General features: G+C 41.9%; 1 long non-coding RNA gene across 1 annotated transcript; it reads right to left on the bottom strand.

The window, feature by feature from the left end:
- Positions 1-9,044: 9,044 nt before the first annotated feature.
- Positions 9,045-14,055, bottom strand: LOC140595672 (uncharacterized). The gene is made up of 2 exons (XR_011997469.1): positions 13,569-14,055; positions 9,045-10,712 (listed from the first exon to the last, which is right to left on the bottom strand). It is a non-coding gene; the product is annotated as an uncharacterized lncRNA (long non-coding RNA).
- Between the last annotated feature and the right edge of the window lie 5,763 nt (positions 14,056-19,818).

Raw genomic sequence — 19,818 nt, 5'->3', positions numbered from 1 at the left:
AGCCGACATTATTAGGATGTGCAAGTCATCATCTATTAAATGCAAAGAAGTCTTTATGTTGTGTCATTAAAAAGGGAAATGTATTTACATCAGAGAGTAGGATTGGTGGGGTTTTTTTTCTTTTCTTTTTTTTTTTTGTCTGTCTCTTCCCCATCTCTTTTCCTCTCATCCTTTTCTATATTTGTTTTCTTTCTCTGTTCCATTACTTATTTCTTCCTCTTTATTCTCATTGGTAATTCTCTAATGACTGCAATCATAAGGGATGTAATTTGTCTCCCATTCTCCATGGTTGGTAGAGAATGGTGATGTCCAAGCCAAAAAACACAAATGATGAGCCTATTCCAGGAGTGATCCAGCTTGCAGCTCACTCTGGATGCTTGTGAGTCACTGAGGGACATATAGTGAATGGAGAAATAAAACCCCAGCTTTTGATAGGATAATAGAAGAAATCATGAAAAAGGCTGTGTCAGTTCCACTGGCTTCTACCATAAAGTGTTCACATGCCTTCACCACTATGCGAGGCACTGTGCAGGGAGCTGAAGAGAACATGTGGCCCTTGACTTGGAAAAAAGTTAGTGACTCAATGATGGTGTACATGATATATCCAAATGCCGTGGCAGCTGCACACTTGAGAGGGCTTTGGGTGGTCTCAGAAGGAAGACCTCAGTGAGGACTTAGGTTGTCAGGCAGGGCTTTGGGCTGGAGGCAGGAACTGAGCTAGACCTTGAAGGACAGGTAAGGTTTAGGATGCCATCAAAAGAGCAATATACTCTATGATAAAGAAGTCAAGAGTGCATGACATCTTGATCGAATTCAGCTGTCTGGGGCACCTCGCTTCATATCCCTGGTTCCCCCAGTAACCATACACGGCAGCTGTGCAGGTTATCTCACGAATGTTAGCAACAAATAGTCATCAGGTGTTAGCGTAGGCAATTAATCACAACATAAAGTACCAAGATGTCACAGCTGTAAGCTTTAAATTGATGATGAAGACAGCAAAATTGTTTTATATACCAATGAGTGTCATGGATTAAAAGCGCTGCTGAACTTAAAGAAAATAGAAAACATAATCTGGGAAATGAGAGCTTACTCTTCTTCTAGTAGAAAAACAGCTTACAAAACTTCTTTTGGAAACCTTTAAATATGTCAGATTTGGCTTCAGCAAGTTGAGTGAATTTTCCTTTGTTGGCAGAAAGCTGGCACTGGGGCACTACAGAAACCCCCCTGGCACCTCAGCTACTTCCTTCTGACTTTGATGCTGGCTGGCAGCCCCGGGTGAAAATCCCTGGCGCTCTTCCGCAGAGGAGTGGCAAGACTTGGCAGCAACGTTGTGTTCACAAAGAGTCGGGAGTGATGTGTTCTCAGGGTCAGCGAGGGTGGGGGTGAGAGGCAGCTCAAGGCCAAGAGTTTGACTTCCTGACCCTTCCAGAAAAGTATAGCACTCTTTAATTTATTCCTAATTGGAATATTTTGCTGTGGTTTTCCTGGCCACAAAACATGCCCCTTTAACCATTTCTTCTCAAAAGACCTTTGTTAGATTTGATATCATTGTTTCCGTATCAAAATAACTTCCATGTAAAAGTCAGTACCAAAAATGCCCCGTATTCCTGTTCCCCATAACTCAGTAATATGGTTTCTGAGGTTCTTGAGGCCAGGATGTTTAGGTCTTTTGGTTCTGAGGGTTTGGAAGGAAAAATTAAGTAGACTTTATGAAAAATAGAAAACCCTTCGGGACCATCTCCCTCGTTCTGAATGTGCGTGTACATGCACATGGTTGGCGTATGCTCGTCTGCACGCATACACACACATCCTCACACATCCCCTATTTTATTGAAAAATAGTACGACAGAAAACTTTAGTCTTTAGGTCCTGGTTGTAGCCCTTCACTGATGGGCACCTGAGAAGCACATGTTTGCAGGCAGCTGGGGGTAAGGCTAAGTGGTCTGGCTACAACAGAAAGTGAGGTTGATTTGATGATTCTACTGGGAGAGATTTTTTTCCCTGTGTTTTCATTCCCAAACTTTGTCACCCCTGCTGCCTAAGGGACTGAAGTCATGGTAGGCAGTACTCAAAAGCAATGACTCTCCAGAGTCTCTCCTTGGAAAATCAGCATGCAAAAGGCAGTTGGCCCCAGAAGCCAAGGACTCCTGGCTACAGCAGTAGAACGTTAAAGCCACACAGCAGTAAAAGAAATCTGGGTTTCCTATATTTAAAATGGTCTATTGTTTCAGTCTTAGCTTTAGTGAAATCCAGAGAATAAATCCAAGCTCTTGGTTTCAGAGTCTTTTTAACAGTAAGATGTTTTTGTTGTTATTCCTTACAAGATGATGAAAACGAGGTGCTGAAATTTAGATGCCTTCTGAAAATGACTTGGAATAATTATGTTTGTTAAACTGGGCAGCCCTGATATTGTCTGCTATATAAATCAACTTTCATTATTCTTTAATGACTCTTTGCAATTCTTTTTTCTCAAACTTTGCAAGCTTGACTTGTGTTCACCTTGCTGTGGAATGCTTTAAAGGGCATTTCATCTAATAGCACAGGGAAATGATAAATTATAGATGCCAAATCATATAGTAGTGATTTAAGTGGCACTGGGGTAAGGTTGTAAGCAATAAAACAAAAATTTTCCCAATCAACCTCTATATTAGGAGCAAGAAAGAAATAGCTATCTGCATAATTAAAGAGCAACATGTCAACATGCTTGTTAATATGCTAATCTTGAAGGCTTTTTTAAAAAAATTGAAATCACAAAGCAGAATACTGGGAATGTTTATCAGTTTAAGTGAAGAAGTTCTGTATTTATGAATGAGTATGAGGTAATTTTGTTGTATGCGTGCTCTGGAAATGCATATACCAAGGAAGGAAGAAAAAGGAACTCAGTCTCAATCTCTTAAGCATTTGTGGAGTCAGGACCATGAGGTGGTTAAAAGTGACCTGGGTCTAAATTTTGGCCAAGTCCCTACGAGCTGTGTGATCTCCGGCAAGGTACTTAACCTCTTTGGGCCTGTAAGATGGGGAAGATAGCGTTCCGTCCCAGGACCTCTGCAGATACTGCTCCCCTGCCTTGAAAGTTGTCCCTTGGACATTCTCATGGCTGGCGAGGCACTTCCATCCAGTCTTTACTTCAAAAACACCTTCTATGAAATTTTCTTCGGACTGCTATCTAGGATTTCGACAGCTCGACCCCACTGATATTTTATGGTCCTCTTTCCTGCCTTGTTTTTCCCCATAGCACTACTTCCTAATAATACTAGATAACTAATTTATATTGTTTGTTTTCTACATCTCCCACCAGAACCTAAACTCCAAGAACGCAGGGATTTCTGTTTTAGTCACTGCTGCATCTGTAGTGCCTAGAACTGTTCTTGTCACAGTAGCAGCTCTCAATAAATATTTGAAGGCTGAATGATGTCCCTTAGTTTCCAAAAAGTAACAATTTGGGCAGCCCCGGTGGCTCAGCAGTTTAGCACCGCCTTGGGCCCAGGGCGTGATCCTGGAGACCCGGATCCTGCATGGAGCCTGCTTCTCCCTCTGCCTTTCTCTCTCTCTCTCTCTCTCTCTCTCTGTGTGTGTGTGTGTGTGTGTCTGTCTAATAAATAAATAAAATCTTAAAAAAAAAAAAGAAAAGTAATAATTCTACGGGCACCTGGCTGGCTCAGTTGGAAGGATGTGCAAGTCTTGATCTCAGGATTATGAGTTTGGGCCCCACATTGGGAGCAGAAATTACTAAAAAACTAAACTTAAAAAAATAATAATTCTATCCCACACATATATTTCCTCATTCCGAAGTTTAATGAAGTGTAATTTTTTTGCCACATAATTTTTTCTTGGTTGTGATGATGACTTTTAACCCTGAGTACAGTGACAACCACCCCTTAGAGGCCTGATAACTACATAAGGAAAGTGAAAGGTGCCAGGTTAGACCACCCTGGCTATGGCGCAGCTGTTTTTCTAAGTCTCTAGCAGTTCACCTGGAGGAAGCGATGATGCTGCTTGCTGGACCTCCCTATTTCCTAGTCCTTTATCCACAGATAAACCAGGGACAAGGTCTGATTTACCCTTTCTACCTTGTCCTTTTACTAGCTAGGTGAGGATGCTTACATAAATATGGCACATTATTTTCAAAATCTGAAGGTGTGCAAGGGCAGAGTATATAAAATACTATGAGTTCTCTCTCTCCCTCCCCCTCCCATCCTCCTTCTCACCCTCCCTTGATCTTCCCCTCACCCCCACAAGGGTTTTTTTTTTTTTAAGTATTGCTAAACATTGGCCTGCTAAGGGAATCAGGCAGGGAGATGGAGTGTAAGATTTCCTGAATGCCTACTGTGCTCCAGACATTACACCAGGGGCTTCACATACTACATCTAACGTATTCCCTCTGCACAGTCCTACAAGGGAGATACTATTAGCCCCAATCTCTAGACGAGGAACTAAGGTGAGACCATGGTACAGAGTGGGTGAGGGACCTGTCGGGGGCACCTGATTAATAAGTGGCAGAGCAAGACATGGAGCGTTTATCAGAAACATGACCACCACTTTCGTTTTCTCTTTGCCCCTGTAAGCAGTTTCCTAAGCATTAGACCAATTTGTGTGTCTTGAACCAACAACTTCTGAATTAGAGAGTTAGTGTTCATGATGGACTTTCACAGCAGCTGAAAGCTATTGGGATCTCAGCAGCTTCTCCTCTCATCAGAGAGGCGAGGACCTGCCCTGTACGCCAGGGACGGGCTGACGTCAGAGGAAGAGCGGCTGTGCCTCTCATTAGTAACCAGATGTGATCTCTCCCTCCCTCCTCATTTTACTTCTTTGATGGCACTTACGCTGCTCTGCTTTGTTTGATAAAAATGTATATATTCATCTTATTTTAAGCCCCTGGTGGGCACAAGTGCTCCCCTCTACCTGATGCCAGGTAAGATTCCACTGCAGGACGGGGAAAAGCCCCTGCATCCAACACCCACCAGACAATGTTAGAGTGGGAAGAGATCACCCCTTCTAATTACCTGATGCTACTAATGGCAAGAGTGAAGCCTAGCAAGGATATGTAACTTGGTCAAAGTCACAGAGTGGAGACCAGAGCCCTGGTTTTCTTAGTTTTCCATTATACTGCACTATCACCCTTGTCTTTAGGCAGAAATACAATATGAATGTATTTAGGGGCGCCTCAGTGGCTCAGTTGGTTAAGCTTCTGACTCTTGATTTTGGCTCAGGTCATGATCTCAGGGTTGTGAGATCAAGCTCCATGTTGGGCTCCACTCTGGGCACAGAGCCTGCTTGGGATTCTCTCTCTCTCCCTCTGCCCCTCCCACCCACTCTGTGCTCTGTGTGTGTGTGTGTGTGTGTGTGTGTGTGTGTGTGTCAAAAAAAAAGCTATGTGGTAAAAGCTGTGTAGGCAGCACAGGGTTCTGCAAAGACAGCAGTGGGGACAGAATAGCAATAGTTCAGGAAATAAATAGCAATCACTTAACTAGGTTGGTGGCTGCAGAAATGGAAAAAGAGATGCAAATGCAAGAAACATCATGATATGGATCTGCTAGGACTCATAACTGATTTGGGCGATAATAAGTTCATGGGGTGATGAAAGGAAAGTCAAAGTTGAAGCAAGAGCAAGTATGGTGTAGTGGTTAAGCCGGATCTGTTTTCAAATCCCAGATCCTGTGTGTTTGTTTTATGACCCTCCGTTCATTCGGTAAATATTGAACACCAGTATGGGCCAGACATTGTTCTAGGCACTTGGGCTACATCAGAGAATAAAATTGGCAAAGATCCTGGAGCTTATATTCTAGCTATGTCTTAACCTTGCTAATAAGCCTTTGTTTCCTCAGACATAAGGTAGAAGGACTAGTAGCCATTCATATGGTTGCTGTGAGGATTAAGTACTCAACAAATATTAGAGATCTATATGCCCAAGTTTTGAGTCTGGGTAACTATGGTAAAAGTAATATTAAACAAATCATGAAACTGGAAGCATAATATGGTCTTGAAGCAAGATTCAGTTTGGGCATATCAAGTTACAGTCCTTTATCATCTCAAGTTTCTGATAATATATGTGACCCAGGATGGCTACAGAGTTTGGTCTGTATGATTAGTACCTTGGGGATTGGAATTTGCCTCTATGCCCCGATTCTTCTTTAAATAAAAGAAGTTGATATTATTCCCCAAATCCCGGATTCTCGAGTCTGGCCTGTGCTAGGTAGGAATAAGAAGCCTCAATGGAAGAACACTCACTGGGTGCTGCTGGGCCTGGGCTCTGTCTTGATATGCAAGAGCCCCGGGGGCGCTGGGAACCAGGTGGTGTGTGGCTGGCCCACGGGCAAAGATGAACACCCAACCGCTCCCTGAGAAGAACGATGGAGCTCTGCGATCAGTACTTAAGACTGCGCAACAAGCCATCTTCAAGAGGGCAGAGGAAACTGCAGACTCGAGGCTGAAAAAGGACTCCCGGGCAGCAAACCAACACTGATGGCAGTCGTGTGTCATCAGGAGAGAGAGATTTTGGGGGGTGTCTACCAATTCTGCCTGGGTTCAGATGGGAAAGGAACCAAAACAGCCAACACGGTCCAAGAACACCCAGATTACCAAGCCCTACACATCTTAGCCACCAGCGATTCTAGGAGTGTGGTCCCCAGACCAGGACTATCGGCGTCACCCGGGAACTTGTTAGAAATTCAGATTCTTAGGTCCTGTCCCAGGATCTTGCTCCCAGAATCTCTGGGGATGCAGCCCAGCCATCTTTGTTTTCACAAGCATCCAGATGATTCTCTGATAGTAAAGTCTGACAGCTACTGAGACATACTGCTGAGCTCTGAGATCCCTTCCTAGCTGGTGTCTCCAGCCGCCATTGCCTGCCTCCCAAAATGTATTCCTTGATCGCCTCTGTGTTTCCGTATTTTCAGGGTGTTTTGTTTTTTTTTCTATACAAGATTCTGTGAGGAGGAGAAATGATAAATAGTAGGTCCCACTGGGGCTCGAGTCAGTGAAGACCCTGAACTTTATCCTCTCACTCAAAATCTGACAAGACGGTTGCATGCAGATATTTATCCCTGTTGAATTTCCCACTTATTTTCATGCTCATTAGTAAGCTACTTCTGATTTTTTAGTCTTCTCTGTAGGACTATGAACAGAATCAAATTGGGCCTTAAACCCAAGGTGAATTAAAGGAATCATGGATAATAAAAATAAAAATAGCAGCTATAATTGAACACTCATTCCATCATAGGCACTGTGCTGTATTTTACATGACTTACTCAATCCTCTAACCACCCGATATTAAACTTTTTAAAATTAGTTTTTATTTATTTTATTTTATTTATTATTATTTTTTTTAGCAATCTTTACATCCAACATGGGGCTTGAACTCACTAAGAGTCTCATGCTCTTCCCACTAAGCCAGTCAGGTGCCCCTACATTAAACTCTTATTAACATATCTAACAGTTGAGATCATTGAGGCTCAAACAGCTTAAGTATATTGTCTAAGGTCAAATGCCATGATGTGCATATCTGTAGGGTGAGCCCAAGCAATTTGACTCCAGAACCAAAGTTTTAGTCACTATATCATTGGTCTATTACATTAGAATTATCAGGGAGCATTCCAAAAATATTCATGCTGGGTCCCACCAGACAGTCTAATAATTTAATTGGTCTGGGTTGGGGCCCAGGCAGGGATACCTTTCAAAAGCATCTAGGTGACTCTACCACAGGCAGGTTGAAAACCTCAACATAACACAGTCTCCATGTCTCCATGCTTACACTAGGGTACACCACCCAAGACCAGCTGCTAGTAAGTAGTGGAGCTGGGTTCTGAATTCAAATCTGTACAGGCTCAGAGTTTAGTTCAATCATCATCATCACCTTGACCAGTACTTCTACCATTTCCACTCCAACACCACTTTACATTTGAAGATTTACAATTTACACAGCATAATCAAAGACAGAAAAATATTTCTCCAGTCAACATATCTAATAAAAGATGTTGCTTTCAAATATTTTTATGACTTCTTAAATAATCTGAAGTTGTCATCATCATCATCTTTTTCTTCTTCTTTTAAAGGTTTGGCTTGTAGAAAGTATTCCAACTATAATGGCAAAGCACCCAGTTTTCCTATGAGCTTATAAATTGAAGTGGTTCTCTGGGATAAACAAAAAATCTTTTCATCTAAAAATTTAATTGAGACCAATTCAGTGCCCTGGGAGTTAGTTCCAATGTTTGGCAAAGGTTTCTGGCACTGAGCACTGGGCCTTGGCCTCAAGCCTGCACTGGGTCACCTTACAGCTGCACCTCAGGGCTATTTGCCAAGAAGCTGGTCTCATGGCAGCACTACCCTATGGCTTACCAGAACACTGAGCCTCGATACCCAATCCAGCTGAAAGCAATTCACATGACTACAACTCTGTTTAGCAAACAACCTACAGGAGTCATCTCGTGGAACACTGTAGCTCCCTCTGACATTTCTGGAAGAAAAGAGGACTAGTTTTCAGTAGTTTGTCTAGGATCAGGGAAGGGCGATCTCAAAGTTTAATATATAACCAGAAAGTTACAGATTGATGTCACCATCGCATAAAAGGGAAAACATGTCACTTCCATTTGTAGCCAGGTTTCTAGCAGCTTTTTCAAAAAGGAAGAAGATGAGGAACCAGTTATCCTGGTTCAGAGGCAAGAGAGATTGGGATTTGAAATCTGGTCTTCCCACTAACCAAGTGAATTTAGGCAGAGAGCATAATCTCATTAGGCCTCAGTTTTTTCATCTATATATTAAGGTTTGGGCTCATTAAATGAATTCTAAATATCAGTCCTAAAATTATATTTTATGTATGAATATATACTTACAGTTTTTCTAATTTGCTGCAACCACTTGAAACATCCCCTTACTAGAGAAAATGTGAATTTCTAAAAACCTGAGGTTGACATTAAGGATGGAATTTAAGAACCAGAAATTGTATCTTTTTAGCTATACGAGGCTATTTAGATAATGTACTCCAACTTGCTCGTTTTATCTTCTCCCTCTCTTCTCTTTCCTTTTTTCTTTTTAAAATTCAAGAAATCTTTTTTCTCTTTTTTAAAGATTTTATTTATTTGTTCGTGAGAGACACACAGAGAAAGGCAGAGACATAGGCAGAGGGAGAAGCAGGATCCCTGCAGAGAGCCTGATGTGGGACTCAATCCCAGGACCGGGGATTATGACCTGAGCCAAAGGCAGATGCTCAACCACTGAGCCACCCAGGCATCCCCTCAAGAAATCTTTTCTAAGTTCTGCTGTGTACCAGGCACTGAACCAAGTGCTGGAAACCAAAACTGAGTCCTTGGTCTTAAAGAATTTCCAGTACAGTAGGCACAAGTAAGCATGTTATTAACACACAATGAAGAAAGTGCTACAGCAGAGGTGAGGAGAGGGTACAATGACAGAGGCTTAGTCTCAGGGTGGGGAAGGGGTGGGAGTCAGGCCAGGGTTCCTGGAGAAGTGACATCTTAGCTAAGACCAGGAGAAGGATCACTTTTCTAGGCAGAAAAGCAGCATAGGTATTTACATATTACAGGGGGAACTCTGAAATAGTGGGGAGGATTGCCCAAGGGCATGCATCTGGCCAGTGGCAGTGCTGGAGCTCAAGGCCCCAACCTCCAAATTATAGGCTTGGTTGATTGTCAATGACATGAATTAATAGCTTTTGTGGGTTTTTTTGGCTAGGTGAAACATTAGAGTGCCTGCCTTTGCTGCCACCAACTGAGTTAAGATTCAGGGCTCTTTCTGGGCTCTCTAGGCCTAGGATCTCCCCTGTCTGGCTCCAGTGTCTTCATCAGTAACTCATCAACACAACCACATCACAGGCCCATCAACTGAGAAACACCACCACCAATCTGCTCTAGGGATGAGGCTCCTCCAGCTGCAGAATAGTGTAGATGGATACAGCTCCTGCTGTGACTGGTTCAGGAGACAAGTCTTGGTTAGTAACAGCTCAGTCCTATGAGGACTGTCTTCCAATATTTAAAGGGTTGTAGGAGGGATTAGATCTATGCCATGTGGGGTGAAAGGGAAGAATAAGAATCAAATGAATGTATAGGTACAGGTAAGTATATTTCCCTAAATGAAAAGAACTTGAGGCTGGATGCACTTTTAAGTAATGGATGTCCCTCCACCTAAAGTATTTAAAACAAGGCAGAATGACCATTTCACTGGGATGTTACAAAGGGGACATAGGATTTGATCTATAGAGGTCTAGTCAAATCCTTCCAGCTCGGGGCTTCTGCATTTTCACAGTTGGCCCAGGCCAACTGAGGTCTAATTGTTCTAGTTTCTTATCTATTCTTCACAAAGTATTTACTCTTAGTTCTAGTTCATTAACATTTGCGAGCACATTATTTTTTACATTTCCGAGCAAAGAAAAACTTATCGTGTAGTGTGATATTTAAGAAGGCAGTTTAGTGGGGTTCCCCTCCCCCTCATAAAGCATTAATATATATATACTGCTAGGTAGTGAAACTGCTATATTTATGTGAGGAAATGGGCAGTTTGGCCCGCGTGTGTACCACACGCACCTACCCAGTCTGGTGCACGGCTACTGTTTTATTTTAGGTGTACTGTATCGCTGTCCATACATGCTGTTCATGCTACGGTCCATCGTGTGTTCCATACCCAAAGGAAACTTTATCAAGTCTTCCTTTCCTTTCTCCCACCTTTGTTTTTCTTTGTGGAAACTGTGCCACTGCTTCATTAGTCTAAAGATATGGAGAGAGAAGGGAGAGTGTAGTCAGTGAAAATTGAAGATATTACTGGCAGTTCTGACAGGTGCAATTTAGATTTTGTTAACCCCGAATTACTTTCAGAGTGCAGTGGTAAAAGATGATTTATATTGTTTTGTGAGGCAGACTCCTCTGTTAGTAACATAGTAAAATAAAACATATAATTTGTTTTTACCTGCTTTCTATGCTTGGTGCATGTAATGTGTTATAAATCAACTATATTAAAAATATTTTGTTTTAAATTAGTATTTGGATAATATATTACCTGAGGTCTAAAATATGTATGTTCTAAAACAACATAATAGCTTTTTCAAAAAAAAGAGAAAAAGAATTGCAAGCCCATTTTCTGAGCGTTCAAAATCAGACAACATTAAAAGGACCAGCCAAAATGAGCTGGCTCTTCCCTATGAGGCATGGAAAGTAAATTACTTTAACATGTTATGCAAAGGAACCTGTCCTGCCCTAGCTCCCATAGTCTACCTTAGAGAGAAGCTTAGGCTCAACTAAAATAGAAGAAAAAATAGAAGTTCCATAGCTGCTGCTTATAACAGGTGATCATGCACCTGGAGCAATGCGGGCCATGCCTCAGACGGTCCCTAAGCACTCTGTAGAGTTACAGGGACCGGCTTCTGCTATAGCTGTTTACTGTGCATGGGATGAATAAATCATTTTCCTCAAGGTAATCCTGCGGAGGGCTTCCCCTCAAAGAGTCACAATCATCCGGGCTCTGCATGCAAACATAAAATTATGGCTTTATAGTACACTGCTATGGTAGCGTGTTGAGAAGAGCTCCACCAGGGACGCCTGGGGGGCTCAGGGGTTGGGCGTCTGCCTTTGGCCCAGGGTGTGATCCCAGAGACCTGGGATCGAGTCCCACATTGGGCTCCCTGCAGGGAGCCTGCTTCTCCCTCCGCCTGTGTCTCCGCCTCTCTCTCTGTGTGTGTCTCTCATGAATAAATAAATACAATCTTAAAAAAAAAAAAAAAAAAAAAAAAAAAGCTCCACCAAAAATGACAAGCCGAACTTGCAAGGGCAGCAGCAAGCAGCTGATAGACTTTGCTTTTTTTCCTTCCAGTTGTTCTTCATATGGCAAAAATGTTTTTATTGGCAATTTCTTTTACTGTATAGGATGGTAAAAGCAAGGGGACACCAGGCAAAGTCCCCTGCAATCAGTGCAAGGACAGAGCCTGAACTCAGGTGGGGGCACTGGTCAGAAGAGGGCAGTGGGCCATTTTGGGAGGAAGAAAAGACAACTGGGAGCAGAGGAGGGGACTGTCTGCGAAGCAGGGGAGCAGATGACACAGAAGATTCTACAGCTGCTTGCTGCAGCTGTTCTAATAGTCTCCTCGGCTTCAGAATAGAGGCAAATGTGTTTAGAAATGAAAGCAAGAGGGGATAGGAAAAATGTACCTTCCATTTCTAACCAACTGGAGTATATTCTTCACAAAGCTCACTCTGTTCTCATGAGGAGGCTATTTTTAGGATTCAAATATAGGCAAAACACTAACCAGCACACTCTGTGTGCCTCTTAGCTGCAAACACAATTGGGTACGCCCAAATTACGCTGCAATTTCTAAGGGCAAACTTGTAGTTGGAGCCCTGAACATTAGAAATGGTAGCAATTTAGTAATATGATAGTTTATGGCCCTGCCCGGCTATTTCTGAACTCATAAAATGCTCTGTCACATGTAGCCTTAATTTTTAGATGCTTTAGGGCACACGCTGGCTTTAAGCCATTATTTCTTGTTTTAAAACTCAAATAAGGGTAGTTGATCCCCCTACTCCGAGATGATTTCCAAGAACTCCGGGCCCTCCGGACTATCTGAAGGACTGGCTGTGGCTGACTTGAAATCCTATCCTCAGGAAATAAATACACGGTTGGGGACAAGGAGGTCAGGGCCCGGCCAACTCCATCCACCGGCATGTTTTCTTCAGGATCCACAGGCGTCCAAACGACAGGGTGTGCACCTTCTTGATAACAGAGAGCATTTACAATCAGAAAAAGATGTTCCTCAAAAATGTCAGGGACCGAGAGAAGTCACAAAAGAGGAGGAGAGAGTTACTAGTAACTGCTTGATTCCTGGGCTGTTTTACGGATTTAAAAAAATGAAAGTCTCGTAAAGTTTAGTAATGAAAGTCACATGGGAGGGTCAGAAGTCAATAAAGGTCTGTGAACACCAAACTTCTAGGATTGCAAGACGGCCTGAGGGGCTGCAGGGGTAGTGAAGGTGGCTATGAGGGGGGGGGATCTCAAAATTCTGCAGAGCTCTTCCCTCATAGGGTTTATGAGAGAGAGAGAGAGAGAGAGAGAGAGAGAGCGCATGTCACCGATTCCACAGGCGCAGCTATTTCTCCGGCTCCCCGCCTTGGTGGGCAGGGGGCTCTCCCTGAGTCCACGGGGGCCCAGGCCAACAGCTGCCTGATTTCCCAGCTCAACTAGGCATGACCCGTCCCCAGAAGGGAGAGCGGCCCTCGAGGACGTTGCGGTCTGAGCAGCCTCCAGGAAAACATGCTACTAAACCATGCCAAGCACTTGGTTCCGTGGAGAAGTGTCCTGCCAACACGGTCAGGGAAATGAGACGACTCCGACGAGCAGTTCAGCTGACAGACCAGTGCCGCTGGCCTCCAGCTCGGAGCCGGAGTCCTAATCTGAGCCCCTGTCTGATCCCCAGGCCTGTCCCGGGACTCCCGGCCGCCGTCCGTGCCAGAGAGGATGTCTCTTCATTGTTCCCACATGCTTCCCTCATTCCTGCCTTCATGCCCAGCTGCTGAGGAGTCCTCAGGCCAAAATGCCTTCCCCGCGCCCCACCGGCCGGCCCGGGTCACACCCACCTTCCCTCCACTGAGTGCCTGGGTCGCTCCGGTCGGCCGGGCCTCGGCATCGCCGAGCAGTTACGCAGGACCCTCCACTGCTCATGCTCATGTCGGAGTATGTCCAGCCTCGAATGCGGCCGTGAGGGGCTCTCTAAACTCTCATTAACTCACCTTTGGAAAGCCTCCCAGTTGCCAAACTGTAAGCATCTGTTGACCTACTAAAATGACTGGCAAAGCAAGCACCAGGGCAGCGTTTCCTAACCTCAAATCTATTCTTTGAGTTTAAACCAGATGTGAGCTGAGGAATGCTGTCCTTTGAGACTCAACTAAATTGGCTCAAATCCTGTTCCTTTGTGTGGTGGGAGCCCCACATTCCTTCCTTTTGGGGATTCTGGAAGGGGGTGGGGGTAGTTTACAGTTTCTTTGCGTGGTCACCTCTGGCTCTGAGTTCTTGCCTTCTGTGGACTTAGTTCAGTGGCTGGAACGAGTGTTTTGCTCTCTCTGAATCCAATATCTCCAGAGGGGGAACTCAGCTCCTTTTTTTGCTTCAGTAAAATGGGCTAAAGCAGGAATGATGTCCCCTTGGGAGAAAAACCCGAAGTGAGGCATATGTGTCTCCAAATATTGATACTTCACATTATACATACTATTTGCTTTTGAAGATTTAGAAGAAAAATACTTTGTATTGATTAACTCTTCATTGCATAGCGTAGAATGCTAGAAAGAATTTTCTTTGCCATTTTCTAAGCGACTCTGATTTATTTCTTGTGCCATGGCAAAAAAATAAATGAAAGCTGCTTCGTTATTTTTCATATAGGACATCCTAGTAATTGCTAATTAAACATATACAGACTTTTGAAGTTAATTATAATTTTTCCTCAAGTAGATATGTGTGTTTCCGTTTCTGTGTTCCAAATGGGATGCTTCTTGTTGAGAGGAGCAGTAGAATGCAGTGGATGAGTACAGACTCTGACATCAGACTGTGTGGACTCATATCCTGTCCTACCACTTAGTACATATGTGAATCTGGACCAACTGCTTAACTCTCAGTAACAAATATGGGTAAGAATAGTACCTAGCTCATATGGATTAAATGAACATGTGTAAAGGGTTTTACAAAGTGTTTGACCCATAGTAAACACTACATAGGGGTTATTTTCTTTTTTATTTGATATCGCAGGGTTTATGCCACAAGTGCACCGTTATGGGCTGACTTGTGCCTCCTCAAATTCATGTGTTGAAACCCAAGCCCTAAGGATCTCAAAATGTGACTGTATTTGGAGATAGGGCCTTTAAAGAGGTAATTAAGTTCAAATGGGCTCATTAATCCAAAATGACTAGAGTCCTCAATAAGAAGTGGAGATTATGACACAAACAACAGAGAGAGAGGGATGATGAAGTGAGGACACAGAAAGAGGACAGCTATCTGCGAGCCAGGGAGCGAGGCCTCAGAAGAAACCAAACCTGCTGCTACCTAGATCTCGGACTTCCAGTCTCCAGAGCTGTGAGAAAATAATCTTCTGTTGTTTAAACCACTCAGTCTGTGGTATTTTGTTATAGGAGCCCTAACAAACTCACATATGCATCAAAAGTAAATTTACTAAAAAAAAATTTTTAAATCAAATATGATGAGAAACTAATGGACTGTCATTATAATTGAAGTTGGTAGGATATCTCTAAAAGGTTTTGATTTTTGTGAGGCTGAAACCTAGTGATTAAGAGCACTGGGCTTGGGACACCTGGGTGGCTCAGCAGTTGAGTGTCTGCCTTCAGCCCAGGGCGTGATCCTGGAGTCCTGGGATCGAGTCCCATGTCGGGCTCCCCGCAGGGAGCCTGCTTCTCCCTCTGCCTGTGTCTCTGCCTCTCTCTGTGTCTCTCATGAATAAATAAATAAAATCTTAAAAAAAAAAAAAAAAAAAAAAAAACAAGAGCACTGGGCTCTAGTCCTGGTTCTGCCACTTTCTGGCCATATACCTGTAGGCACACAACCTAGACACATATGTAAGGACTGTATGAGCTCCAGGACTTCGTGGGTGTGTAAGAGTAAATGAGAGAATGTATAGCACAATGCCTGGCACATAAGAAATGCTAAATTAATAAAATTCTGTCTATCTATCTATCTATCTATGTAAATTCTCTTAATAGCAGTGGTAGTGGAACAGGGAAAACATTTTCTCAGGACTGACATTTTCTTTTTTTTTAGATTTTATTTTTTTATTTGAGACAGAGAAAGTGGATGAGTGGGGGTGGGGGGCAGAGGCAGAAGGAGAGGGAGAAGCAGACTCACCACTGTGTAGGGAGCCCAACGTGGGGCTCAATCCTACAACCCCGGGATCAAGCCCTCAACCGAAGGCAGACATTCAACTGACTGAACCACCAGGTGCCCCAGGACCTGACATTTTCTGCTTTGGGTGTGTGTGTGTGCGTATGTGTGTGTGTGTGTGTGTGTGTGTTTAAATCCAGATAGAAATTAGAAATTAAGTAATTTCTCCAAGGTTATAAGATGGAGATAGGATTTGTAGGAAGGGGTACCTGACTCCAAGACCCATTCTCTTTCCATGCTATAGATTACCTTTCCCATTAATTTTTCTACAACTTCTAGTTTCTAGTATGCTGTCCACGGTATTCACCTAATTTGTGCTTTCCAGTGTGTGTGTGTGTGTGTGTGTGTGTGTATTTTATTTGTTAGGAATCATGGGCCCAGAGCAATAGAAAATTAAATATCATTCTCAAAGGGTCTTCTCGTATATAAAAGAAAAACAAAAAAGAAAAAAATAAGTAGAACCCAACCTTCAGATAGAAGCAATCCTAGCTTTGGTAACTCTCCTGTGCTGTAAAGGATACAGCCAGGGTATAATGGCCTCATAAGAACATGGCATAAGTGATTATATTCTCACATTGCAGTGTCCTGATTTGAACCAACAGACTATGATTTCTAAAGGATTATAACTTGTGCTGCTATTGGACGAACCCCAATGTCTAATTTTAGCACTGAACTTGTTCCAGTGGTACTTAGTCCTAGTTAAATAAGCAAAGTGTGTTCTTAGTTGCTAGATGATAGCTCTTCGTTTCATTTTGTAACTTGTCCATACCACCAGTCAGGAATCACACACCAGCTACCTATGGAAATATTTTTAAATACCCAAACAATGTGTTTTTCCAACTAGGTTCTTTAACAAAGAAACAAATAAAACAATAAGGTAATAATTTCTTGAATCATTTAGTTTTCACTAAATTATCTCCCAGAAAATATTCCATTCCATCACATAGGCAGTTATTTACTGAGTTAATGTGTGAGCACGTATTTACTTTATTTTTGTCAAAAATAGACTGCTTCTCAAAGAAGATGATACCATATAATCCTAGTTTTTAAATGTCACAATGAGAATGGCCACATAAACATCACTCCCTCTTTAATTAAAAACAGAAGACCAGGGGCACCTGGATGGCTCTATCAGAAAAGTAGGAGACTCTTGATCTCTGAGTTATGAGTTTGAGCCCCACACTAGGTGTAGAGACTACTAAAAATAAACAAATGAATGTAAGAAAATAATAAAAATAAAAACAAAAGACCAAAGCTGAATTTTTCTATATAGAGCTAAAATGGTTAGTGTGAGCTACTTCGCTCTAGGTAATATTTTTGCTACTTCATTAGTTTTATACTATGGCAGAGGCTCGTTTTGCATAACATTCTTAAAAGTTTATTTATTTAAGTAGTCTCTACACCCAATGTCGGGCATGAATTCACAACCCTGAGATCAAGAATGCCATGCCCTTCAGACTGACCCAGCCAAGAACCCCAGTTTGCATAAAAATTTAGATACTTGGGTTTAAAATGCAAAAATCCTTATTTTCAAAAACTCATTAACCCAGTAAAAATATTTTAAATATTCACTATAAATCACAATACAAATCTGCAAGACAATTAATTGAATTACTATTTTTAACAGAATGGAAGAACAAAAAACTGAAAAATGTTTTTAAAAAATCTTCATATCTAAAAGAATACAGATAAAGCATAGTTTGAGGCAAACAAGTTTATTTTCCAAAAACATTGTATAGCTTGTAGTTTTCTCTCTATATAAAACTTCAAATTCCACAAAGAAAAAAACTAGTTTAAATAACCAAAATGCTTTTCTCTTCTGGCTGTTTACCATTTTTTTTTAATTAATTAATTAATTTTAGAGCAAATGTGTGTGTATGTGAGGGAGGGAAGGGGCAGAAGAGAGGGAGAGGGAGAGGGAGGGAGAGAATCTCAAACAGACTCCCTGCTGAGCACAGCCCAATGTGGGGTTTGATCTCCTGACCCTGAGATCACAACCTGAGCCCAAATCAAGAGTCAGACACTTAACTGACTGAGCCACTCAGGTGCCCTGTGGCTCTTTACTATTTTAATGTCAATGTAAAAGCCATCTTGTATCAATTGAAATATTTATACTGAAAAAAATTGTTCCTTTTGCCTAATTTCAGGGGTAGTAACTCTTTGGGAGGGCTCCAAATTTATTACAGAGAATCTGAAAATCCTGATGTTCTCCAAAACCAGACTGAGGTTTTCTTTTCTTTTCTTTTTTCAGACTGAGGTTTTCATTAAAAAGAACCTCACATATCACCTTACACCTGTCAGAGTAGCTAAGAATCAAGAAGAAAAGTAATAACAAGTGTTGTCAAGGACGTGGAGAAAATGAAACTCTTGTGCACCGTTGGTAGGAATGTAAATTGGTGCAGCCATTGTGGAAAACAGTATGGAGGTTGCTCACAAAACTAAAAATAGAACTACCTTATGATCCAGTAATTCCACTACTGGGTATTTACCCAAAGAAAATGAAAATATTAACTGGAAAAGCTACATGCACCCCTATGTTTACTGCAGCATTATTTACAACAACCAAGATATGGAAGGATAGATATATATAGATAGATGAAAGGATAGATATATATATAGATAGATGAAAGGATAATATATATTATATATATATAATGGAATATTACTCAGAGATAAAAAGGATGGGATCTTGCCATTTGCAACAACATGAATGGACCTAGAGGGTATTATGCTAAGTGAAATAAGTCAGACAGAAAAACAAATACTGTATGATTTCACTTATATGTGGAATCTAAAAAACAAAACAAATAAACAAACAAAAAGCAGAACCAGACCCATAAATACAGAGAACAAAACTGATGGTTACCAGAGGGGAAGGGAGGTAAGGGAATGGGTAAAATGGGTGAAGGGGAGTGGGAGATACAGGCTTCCTGTTATGGAAAAGTAATGGGGATAAAAGGTACAGCACAGGGAATATAGTCAATGGTACTGCAAGTGTTGTACAGTGACTGGTGGTAAATGACTTGTGGTGAGCATTGCTTACCATATAAACTTATTCAATCACAATTTTGTACACCAGAAACTAATGTAGCATTGTGTGTCAACTGTACTTCAATTAAAAAAAGAGAGAGAGAGAACTTATTAGACCGGGAAGGAAAAGACCTCTCGTTTTCAAAGAGGTTGGCAATCATTGCTCTTTCGCCTCCCTTTGACTTTCTTCGTCTGCTCTTCAGGAGTGGAGGAATAAGCAAAAGAAAGTATCTAGAAGCAGAGGTAAAGATGATGGTAAGGCACGGACTTATACTATTTCATTAAGCAGATGATGTAGGATAGAGCACTTAGAATATGATCTCTTTTTTTGTTCTATTCTAACTCAAATGCTGAGTTACAATGCTTTCAGAAAAAGAATAGAACCACTGTATGGACAATGACTGCATTTCGCTTGAATTTCCATGATTTGGGAATCCCTCAAAATGACCGAAAGGGCTATGAGAGCTTCTAAATAGAGCAGGCTGTTATATTACATTATTTTGTAAACTAAATATCAAATTGAAAAAGAATTTCCAGTCAAGGTGGCATGGTAAGTTCATGCTTCAATTCATCCTGTATGCTCTACACACACAGTAATGACAGATACAATAGAAAAAGAGAAAACAAAAAGGTCATTTTTGGGCTCAAAAAACGAGATAAACATCTTTGTGGACCAGAAATGCAACAGAAATGCAAAGCAGTGAGCTGGACTCATGCTGAGCCTATCAGGCTCTGAGTGTTAAAGCAGCTCGTGGCAAGTGGAATACTAGGGTGGAATACTGGGATTAAAACGCTCTGCTTAAGATGGAGACCCAAACCAGCAAGGTTACTGAAAGCCAGGAACTGGGGCACACCAAGCATCCTGGTTTTCCCAAGACTCTCCCTGTTTTAGCCCTAAAAATCCCAAATCCCAGG

The sequence above is a fragment of the Vulpes vulpes genome, chromosome 1 (genome assembly GCF_048418805.1).
Source record: "Vulpes vulpes isolate BD-2025 chromosome 1, VulVul3, whole genome shotgun sequence".
In the NCBI taxonomy this organism is placed as follows: Eukaryota; Metazoa; Chordata; class Mammalia; order Carnivora; family Canidae; genus Vulpes; species Vulpes vulpes.
Note: the sequence above shows the minus strand (reverse complement) of the source record. Positions and strands in the feature narration are given on the sequence as shown.